The following is an 8,924-nucleotide window of genomic DNA, read 5'->3' as shown; positions in this document are numbered from 1 at the left end:
AGAGAGAGAGAGAGAGAGGGAGGGAGGGAGGTAGAGAGAGGAGAGGGGAGGGAGGAGAGGAGAGAGGGAGGGAGGGAGGTAGAGAGGGAGAGAGGGGAGGGAGGGAGGTAGAGAGAGAGAGGGAGGGAGGGAGGGAGGGAGGTAGAGAGAGAGAGGGAGGGAGGGAGGTAGAGAGAGAGAGGGAGGGAGGGAGGGTGGTAGAGAGAGAGAGGGAGGGAGGTAGAGAGGGATGGGAGGTAGAGAGAGAGGGAGGTAGAGAGAGGGAGGGAGGGAGGAAGGAAGATGGTATTTACTGTTAATGTACTTTTTGTTCTGTTTTGTTCATGTTAAACCAGTGCCATTGATTTGAATATTTTGACTGTTTTAAAGTGGATTTGCACATGATTACTTGTGGAGTTTTGTTTTTCCCTTTTTACACTTCTTACCCATTCGCCATCCGTCGATCACCCTCGTTACCTGGCTGTTCCCTCCTCTTAACCTGGTCAATATCACATCCGTCGATCACCCTCGTTACCTGGCTGTTCCCTCCTCTTAACCTGGTCAATATCACATCCGTCGATCACCCTCGTTACCTGGCTGTTCCCTCCTCTTAACCGGGTCAATATCACATCCGTCGATCACCCTCGTTACCTGGCTGTTCCCTCCTCTTAACCTGGTCAATATCACATCCGTGGATCACCCTCGTTACCTGGCTGTTCCCTCCTCTTAACCTGGTCAATATCACATCCGTCGATCACCCTCGTTACCTGGCTGTTCCCTCTTAACCTGGTCAATATCACATCCGTCGATCACCCTCGTTACCTGGCTGTTCCCTCCTCTTAACCGGGTCAATATCACATCCGTCGATCACCCTCGTTACCTGGCTGTTCCCTCCTCTTAACCTGGTCAATATCACATCCGTCGATCACCCTCGTTACCTGGCTGTTCCCTCCTCTTAACCTGGTCAATATCACATCCGTCGATCACCCTCGTTACCTGGCTGTTCCCTCCTCTTAACCTGGTCAATATCACATCCGTCGATCACCCTCGTTACCTGGCTGTTCCCTCCTCTTAACCTGGTCAATATCACATCCGTCGATCACCCTCGTTACCTGGCTGTTCCCTCCTCTTAACCTGGTCAATATCACATCCGTCGATCACCCTCGTTACCTGGCTGTTCCCTCCTCTTAACCTGGTCAATATCACATCCGTCGATCACCCTCGTTACCTGGCTGTTCCCTCCTCTTAACCTGGTCAATATCACATCCGTCGATCACCCTCGTTACCTGGCTGTTCCCTCCTCTTAACCTGGTCAATATCACATCCGTCGATCACCCTCGTTACCTGGCTGGTCCCTCCTCTTAACCTGGTCAATATCACATCCGTCGATCACCCTCGTTACCTGGCTGTTCCCTCCTCTTAACCTGGTCAATATCACATCCGTCGATCACCCTCGTTACCTGGCTGTTCCCTCCTCTTAACCTGGTCAATATCCATCCGGCACCCCTGGCTGTTCCCTCCTCTTAACCTGGTCAATATCACATCCGTCGATCACCCTCGTTACCTGGCTGTTCCCTCCTCTTAACCTGGTCAATATCACATCCGTCGATCACCCTCGTTACCTGGCTGTTCCCTCCTCTTAACCTGGTCAATATCACATCCGTCGATCACCCTCGTTACCTGGCTGTTCCCTCCTCTTAACCTGGTCAATATCACATCTGTCGATCACCCTCGTTACCTGGCTGTTCCCTCCTCTTAACCGGGTCAATATCACATCCGTCGATCACCCTCGTTACCTGGCTGTTCCCTCCTCTTAACCGGGTCAATATCACATCCGTCGATCACCCTCGTTACCTGGCTGTTCCCTCCTCTTAACCGGGTCAATATCACATCCGTCGATCACCCTCGTTACCTGGCTGTTCCCTCCTCTTAACCGGGTCAATATCACATCCGTCGATCACCCTCGTTACCTGGCTGTTCCCTCCTCTTAACCGGGTCAATATCACATCCTTCGTTCACCACCGTTACCTGGCTGTTCCCTCCTCTTAACCGGGTCAATATCACATCCGTCGATCACCCTCGTTACCTGGCTGTTCCCTCCTCTTAACCGGGTCAATATCACACCCGTCGATCACCCTCGTTACCTGGCTGTTCCCTCCTCTTAACCTGGTCAATATCACATCCGTCGATCACCCTCGTTACCTGGCTGTTCCCTCCTCTTAACCTGGTCAATATCACATCCGTCGATCACCCTCGTTACCTGGCTGTTCCCTCCTCTTAACCGGGTCAATATCACATCCGTCGATCACCCTCGTTACCTGGCTGTTCCCTCCTCTTAACCGGGTCAATATCACATCCGTCGATCACCCTCGTTACCTGGCTGTTCCCTCCTCTTAACCGGGTCAATATCACATCCGTCGATCACCCTCGTTACCTGGCTGTTCCCTCCTCTTAACCGGGTCAATATCACATCCGTCGATCACCCTCGTTACCTGGCTGTTCCCTCCTCTTAACCGGGTCAATATCACATCCGTCGATCACCCTCGTTACCTGGCTGTTCCCTCCTCTTAACCGGGTCAATATCACATCCTTCGTCACCACCGTTACCTGGCTGTTCCCTCCTCTTAACCGGGTCAATATCACATCCTTCGTTCACCACCGTTACCTGGCTGTTCCCTCCTCTTAACCTGGTCAATATCACATCCGTCGATCACCCTCGTTACCTGGCTGTTCCCTCCTCTTAACCTGGTCAATAACACATTTGCTGACTTGGGATCAGTGGTCAGTTTTGTCGGTCACACCCGAATGGCACCCTATTCCCTATATAGTGCACTAGGGCCCATAGGACCCTGGTCTAAAGTAGTGCACTATGTAGGGAATAGGGTGTGTGAAGTATTAGTGGAAGATCTTCTCATTTGCCTGCTCCACTTGACACCGTGTTTTATTTGTTCATGTAAATGGGATACATCCCAAATACAGCAGTAGTATATTCCCTACGTAGTGCACTACTTATGTGCCCCCGTCAAAAGAAGTGCACTATATAGGGGAATATGATGGCATTTTAAAATGTAGTGGATGTTTTAATAATACTGATGATATGAATGTTAACTTATTAATCATGTATATGTTAATTTATGGAATGATGCTGTTGCAACTATTAAACTTTGATTTTAACACAATGTTTAATCTTTTTCATCTCTAGAAGGCTTCTGTGGAATGGGGGTTCATCTGGGTAAAGTCATCTAGCCTTCTGTGGAATGGGGGTTCATCTGGGTAAAGTCATCTAGCCTTCTGTGGAATGGGGGTTCATCTGGGTAAAGTCATCTAGCCTTCTGTGGAATGGGGGTTCATCTGGGTAAAGTAATTTAGCCTTCTGTGGAATGGGGGTTCATCTGGGTAAAGTCATCTAGCCTTCTGTGGAATGGGGGTTCATCTGGGTAAAGTCATCTAGCCTTCTGTGGAATGGGGGTTCATCTGGGTAAAGTCATTTAGCCTTCTGTGGAATGGGGGTTCATCTGGGTAAAGTCATTTAGCCTTCTGTGGAATGGGGGTTCATATGGGTAAAGTCATATAGCCTTCTGTGGAATGGGGGGGGTTCATCTGGGTAAAGTCATTTAGCCTTCTGTGGAATGGGGGTTCATCTGGGTAAAGTCATCTAGCCTTCTGTGGAATGGGGGTTCATCTGGGTAAAGTCATGCCTTCTGTGGAATGGGGGGTTCATCTGGGTAAAGTCATTTAGCCTTCTGTGGAATGGGTCATTTAGCCTTCTGTGGAATGGGGGTTCATCTGGGTAAAGTCATTTAGTCATCTGGGTAAAGTCATCTAGCCTTCTGTGGAATGGGGGTTCATATGGGTAAAGTCATTTAGCCTTCTGTGGAATGGGGGTTCATCTGGGTAAAGTCATCTAGCCTTCTGTGGAATGGGGGTTCATCTGGGTAAAGTCATATAGCCCAAAATAGAAAAGCTGATGGTCTCTCCCAAAAAGATTGCCCACATTGAAAACTTGTTTCAGTCTCGTTTTTGCATATATTATTTGTTTTGATTTAGAACGTGCATTTTGTCATGCCATTGAAATCCCAGTAAGACACATTCATTTGTAGATCCTTGTACCCATTGTCATAAGTCGTTGCCACTCTTGTATTGCATAAGAGTCTTATCAATTTTAGTTTTCCACACGCCAGTACACTTTCTGTAGAATTGTTACAACCGTCCCTGGAGGCAGAGTTACTGTAGCGTGATATTATGTGGGCCTCTATTGTGATCTGCAGTCGGAGAGAAACACAGGGTTGAAATATCACAACAGTCATGGTAACAGCATCCTGCATGCTATGTCTGTCTACTCTGTGAAACTGAATACCAATGACACATACGCAGTTCCAAATGGCACCCTATTCCCTATACAGTCGTGGCCAAAAGTTTTGAGAATTACACAAATATTAATTTTCACAAAGTCTGCTGCCTCAGTTTGTATGATGGCAATTTGTATATACTCCAGAATGTTATGAAGAGTGATAAGATGAATTGCAAAGTTCCTCTTTGCCATGCATATTAACTGAATCTCAAAAAAACATTTCCACTGCATTTCAGCCCTGCCACAAAAGGACCAGCTGACATCATGTCAGTGATTATCTCGTTAACACAGGTGTGAGTGTTCACGAGGACAAGGCTGGAGATCACTCTGTCATGCTGATTGAGTTCGAATAACAGACTGGAAGCTTCAAAAGGAGGGTGATGCTTGGAATCATTGTTCTCTCTTTGTCAACCATGGTTACCTGCAAGGAAACACGTGCCGTCATCATTGCTTTTGCACAAAAAGGGCTTCACAGGCAAGGATATTGCTGCCAGTAAGATTGCACCTAAATCAACCATTTATCGGATCATCAAGAACTTCAAGGAGAGCGGTTAAATTGTTGTGAAGAAGGCTTCAGGGAGCCCAAGAAAGTCCAGCAAGCACCAGGACCATCTCCTAAAGTTGATTCAGCTGCGGCATCGGGGCACCACCAGTACAGAGCTTGCTCAGGAATGGCAGCAGGGAGGTGAAGACTTTTGGAGGCTGGCCTGGTGTCAAGAAGGGCAGCAAAGAAGCCACTTCTCTCCTGGAAAAACATCAGGGACAGACTGATATTCTGCAAAAGGTACAGGGATTGGACTGCTGAGGACTGGGGTAAAGTCATTTTCTCTGATGAATCCCGTTTCCGATTGTATGGGGCATCTGGAAAAAAGCTTGTCCGGAGAAGACAAGGTGAGCGCTACCATCAGTCGTGTGTCATGCCAACAGTAAAGCATCCTGAGCCCCTTCATGTGTGGGGTTGCTTCTCAGCAAAGGGAGTGGGCTCACTCACAATTTTGCCTAAGAACACAGCCATGAAAAAGAATGGTACCAACACATCCTCCTCCGGCAACTTCTCCCAACCATCCAGGAACAGTTTGGTGACGAACAATGCCTTTTCCAACATGATGGAGCACCTTGCCATAAGGCAAAAGTGATAACTAAGTGGCTCGGGGAACAAAACATCAATATTTTGGGTCCATGGCCAGGGAACTCCCCAGACCTTAATCCCATTGAGAACTTGTGGTCAATCCTCAAGAGGCAGGTGGACAAACAAAAACCCACAAATTCTGACAAACTCCAAGCATTGATTATGCAAGAATGGGCTGCCATCAGTCAGGATGTGGCCCAGAAGTTAATTGACAGCATGCCAGGGTGGATTGCAGAGGCCTTGAAAAAGAACACTGCAAATATTGACTCTTTGCATCAACTTCATGTAATTGTCAATAAAAGCCTTTGACACTTATGAAATGCTTGTAATTATACTTCAGTAATCCATAGTAACATCTGACAAAAATATCTAAAGACATTGAAGCAGCAAACTTTGTGGAAATTAATATTTGTGTCATTCTCAAAACTTTTGGCCACGACTGTATAGTGCCCCTATGGGCTCTGGTCAAAAGTAGCAAACTATATTTAATCTTTATTTAACTAGGCAAGTCAGTTAAGAACAAATTATTATTTACAATGACGGCCTAGGAACAGTGGGTTAACTGCCTTACTCTGGGTCAGAACGACACATTTATACCATGTCAGCTCGGAGATTCAACCTAGCAACCTTTCGGTTACTGTCCCAACGCTCTAACCACTAGGCTACCTGCTAACTATGTAGGGAATAGGGTGCCATTTGGGGGGGAAACGAGAGATCGTGGAAAATGGAAAGATCGTCGTCCGTTTCTCAGAGTTTTTCAAATATTCAACGGTGATATAAATATAGATATATATATATATATATATATATATAAATGTAGAAACAGCTGCACTCTGAACTCGGCTGGCTGCAACAGGAGAGAGGGAAGAAGAAGAGTAGTTAAAGATGTGTGGGAGGTGATAATTGATATGTGATTGTGAAGGGGGAAAAAACAAGGGGGGGCGGGGGGGCAAGTCGAGGCGTGAAAATTACAGACTGTAATTTTGGGGGCCGTGGCAAATAGCAAAGTGACAAATGATTGGAGGGTAAGCCAATCACAAGGGACTTCTGTAAAAAACTATAGCAGGAGCAAAGGTGACAGCTCTGCTAAGAGAGAGACAAACGCAACGACCCTTTGAAGAGCTTTAGGGTGTCACCCAAATGGAGCCATATTCCATTCATAGTGAACTACTTTTGACGAAGGCCCATATGTAGGGATTAGGGTGCAATTTGAGATACTATAAACCAGGTATTCAATGAGCACGAGTTACATGCACAAAATAATATGATTCTTGTGGATAGATTCATATAGTAGCTACTTTAAAACATTTACAAGCTTTGGAAGAAGAACGATTTCCATAATAAAGGACAAATGGCTCTGATAGGCTACTGAAAATAGTCCATAAAAAGAAACATTCTACCACAGCATCCATGTTATTCTTGAGAAGCATTCTTGATTCTGAGTTCAGACATATATAAAGTTTGTATGTGAAAACGACTTACTTCTATGACGCATACATTCAGTTCCAAACACACTTCACTCGCGCTAAAGACGGAGGCTCTCGGCTGGTGCTTGCACATGTGCAGATCAAATCCTCCGCTGGAACACCGATTATTAAGAAGTACAGGCCAAATGTCCTAATAATTAGAACGATCACTAAGAAAACCAGATGCTTTAATCTGCCTATGTTTACTTTGATTTTCATCTTACACCGATTAAGATAGTCATGTAAACATCTTACTCTGCTTATCTCATCATCTCCCTACTGCCATGATCAGTTTAATATGAAATTATTACTGTGCATGTGAACGTACTCATTGAGTATTTCAGAGGCAAAAAGGAGAGACTTTGATATCTCTTTTCATGTTCTGATAAACGGACCTTTCAGCACCACATTCTAGAACTGTCCTTTCAGCACCACATTCTAGAACTGTCCTTTCAGCACCACATTCTACAACTGTCCTTTCAGCACCACATTCTAGAACTGTCCTTTCAGCACCACATTCTAGAACTGTCCTTTCAGCACCACATTCTACAACTGTCCTTTCAGCACCACATTCTAGAGCTGTCCTTTCAGCACCACATTCTAGAACTGTCCTTTCAGCACCACATTCTACAACTGTCCTTTCAGCACCACATTCTAGAACTGTCCTTTCAGCACCACATTCCACAACTGTCCTTTCAGCACCACATTCTACAACTGTCCTTTCAGCACCACATTCCACAACTGTCCTTTCAGCACCACATTCTACAACTGTCCTTTCAGCACCACATTCTAGAGCTGTCCTTTCAGCACCACATTCTACAACTGTCCTTTCAGCACCACATTCTACAACTGTCCTTTCAGCACCACATTCCACAACTGTCCTTTCAGCACCACATTCTAGAGCTGTCCTTTCAGCACCACATTCTACAACTGTCCTTTCAGCACCACATTCTAGAGCTGTCCTTTCAGCACCACATTCCACAACTGTCCTTTCAGCACCACATTCTACAACTGTCCTTTCAGCACCACATTCCACAACTGTCCTTTCAGCACCACATTCTAGAACTGTCCTTTCACCATTATAGAGCTGTCCTTTCACCATTATAGAGCTGTCCTTTCAACATTATAGAGCTGTCCTTTCAACATTATAGAGCTGTCCTTTCACCATTATAGAGCTGTCCTTTCAACATTACAGAGCTGTCCTTTCAACATTATAGAGCTGTCCTTTCAACATTATAGCGCTGTCCTTTCAGCACCACATTCCAAAGCTGTTCTGAGATATATTCAACATGTCATATGTCCTCCCCAGCGTGCCCAGCCTACCCTGCTTCCCCAACCTCCCCAGCCTACCAGCCTCCCCTTCCTCCCAGCCTACCTACCCAGCCTCCACTGCCGTCCCAGCCAACCCTGCTTCCCCAACCTCCCCAGCCTACCTACCCAGCCTCCACTGCCCCTCTCCCACCTACCCAGCCTACCCTGCCAACACAGAGCCAGAAGTCCTCTTAACCGATTGTGCTATCCAAACTGAAGAAACAGTGAATGATAAACCTGATCATCCCTGCAATGACAATAGGGGGCCAGAGCTGCTGATGCTTGTCCTCCTCTGCAATACAATAACCAGGATGTGTCCCAAATGGCACCCTATTGCCTATGTAGTGCACTACCTTTGAGGCCTCTGGTCAAAAGTAATGCACTACATAGGGAATAGGGTTGCATTTGAGACTCATCCTGTGAAGCTGCAGCTAGCCAGCCAGCCCCAAACCTGCCAGCCGCAGAATAAGTTTATAATACTCATAGAATGACTACATACATCAAACTGACACTCGACAAGAGGGGAGAAAAGAGGATGAGACAGAAGAGGGAGTTTATTGGTCAGTTACTGTTAGGCATCAACTCGGCATAGGCAGAGGTCTGGCGCTATTTATCTGGGATGTGTGCACGCCATCTGTCTTCCCGTCACCAATAAGCGCTCTAATTTCTCCCATCACTATCTCTAGTG

The sequence above is a fragment of the Oncorhynchus tshawytscha genome, linkage group LG13 (assembly GCF_018296145.1).
Source record: "Oncorhynchus tshawytscha isolate Ot180627B linkage group LG13, Otsh_v2.0, whole genome shotgun sequence".
NCBI lineage: Eukaryota > Metazoa > Chordata > Actinopteri > Salmoniformes > Salmonidae > Oncorhynchus > Oncorhynchus tshawytscha.
This window is presented reverse-complemented; position numbering follows the sequence as displayed.